At 39.1% G+C, this 1,233-nt stretch overlaps 1 protein-coding gene across 1 annotated transcript in view; it reads right to left on the minus strand.

The window, feature by feature from the left end:
* The window catches only part of LOC118413113 (ectopic P granules protein 5 homolog), a gene marked incomplete in the record, with an annotated part of 89,506 nt that overhangs the window by 50,257 nt on the left and 38,016 nt on the right, over positions 1–1,233 (minus strand).

The raw sequence follows: 1,233 nt of genomic DNA on the forward strand, positions 1-1,233 counted from the left end.
CATACATGAGGTTTTTTTCTGTATTACTAATTGTTACCTAAAAAGTATGTAACGGGGGCTGCCCTAAGACGGTTCCCGTCCTAAGACGGCACAAATTTTTTGCTGATCTTATTATCCATAAGTACACCGTGTTTGTTACCACTGACTATGCTGATTACAAAGGTAAATAAACCAACTCCATGCACACAGCTTCAATTTGCATTCCAAGTATACTTTAACATATTTACTTCATGTTTTTTTAAAACAGAATTCTAACAGTAATGTTGACAGTGCTGAATCACTGCGGTCACCGGCCTCTGCGTATTGGCGGCTCGTGTCGCTAACTATACAAACTCTTTCAAGCAGTCACACAACTGCCATGATACACATAAATAAAGCTCCATAAAACACTATGAATATGGGTCTTCAAACGTTTGTCGAGTAGAAAAGCAAGCAAAAGGAAGCGACATAAACATTGCCACCATTGTACTCCCAAGGGAGTGTGGCCGTGAAGGTGGCAGACTAGAGAACGTTCCAAGGATTTATTTGACTGTAACAAATGATTCGTGCTGTCTATGAAAATAAGACTTTATAGAGAGATGTAAATGATATTTTCATATAATCAGACAGAGTTTTGTTGATGTTGGCAGTGTCGTTTTTTCATAATGGTTTTTTTAGTCGGGCATTCACAATCAGTGCATTCAGCCCATTGCCCGTAAACACATCAGCTGGATTGTTCTAGGTACAGCCTTTCTCATGTGAGACAAGAAGTACATACAGTCACGATTTAACTGTCAAAAGAAAGCTAAAATATTATACTATTAATTTTTTTCTGTGTACTTAAATTTACCACTTACTTCTGAAGAGAGCAAAATGTAAAAAAAAGCGTACCAAGTTAGGCACACTGTCCAGCGTAGCACAAAATTGGAAGGTTACATACATGAAATTGTCTCACAGTGTTTGTCGCTTGTAACATGCAGCGCGAAAGGTTCATGAACCACATGAATGCATTTCTTATTCGAGTATGTTGATCAAATCTATGTGTAAAAAATTCAGACATCAGAATTTGAACACTCTCAAAGGGACTTCACACGGAAATCGAATTAGCAGGAATCAAGCCGAACCAGCCGGAATGAAGTATTTGCAAACTTCGTGTCACATTCGGGGCCATTCAGGTGGGAAGCCCAATGGGCCTGAAATCCCCTTTCAACGAGAAGGAATGAGCCAGAATGCCGTCAGAATGAAAATTCTTGT

The sequence above is a fragment of the Branchiostoma floridae genome, chromosome 4 (assembly GCF_000003815.2).
Source record: "Branchiostoma floridae strain S238N-H82 chromosome 4, Bfl_VNyyK, whole genome shotgun sequence".
Classification (NCBI taxonomy): domain Eukaryota; kingdom Metazoa; phylum Chordata; class Leptocardii; order Amphioxiformes; family Branchiostomatidae; genus Branchiostoma; species Branchiostoma floridae.